The following is a 353-nucleotide window of genomic DNA, read 5'->3' on the forward strand; positions in this document are numbered from 1 at the left end:
AGCAGGAAAGCCATGAGGAAAAATTTGAAAGGCAAGCTGAGAAAATGAAAAGATGGGCAAAATGAAAGAACAGAGCCAGTGACAATTCTGAAGGACCCGATCACTTTTTAATAAAGCTTTACTTGAAATCACGAAAGATACCTTCAGCTGTTAGAGAACCAGGGGCGTAGCAAACACAGAAAGATTAATAAGGTCCAAGCAAGAGCTGCTGTCACTGATTTTATTGAAAATGTGCTGCCTGAGGTGGTAAACATTGATCTGCAAAAGGATTCTCACTATACAGTGTAATGAAAGATATTATCAGGCCCGCTGAAAAATTCTAGGGGGAACAGAGCAAAGAGACCAGCAATTCT

Source organism: Alligator sinensis, unplaced genomic scaffold (assembly GCF_000455745.1).
Source record: "Alligator sinensis unplaced genomic scaffold, ASM45574v1 scaffold93_2, whole genome shotgun sequence".
Classification (NCBI taxonomy): domain Eukaryota; kingdom Metazoa; phylum Chordata; order Crocodylia; family Alligatoridae; genus Alligator; species Alligator sinensis.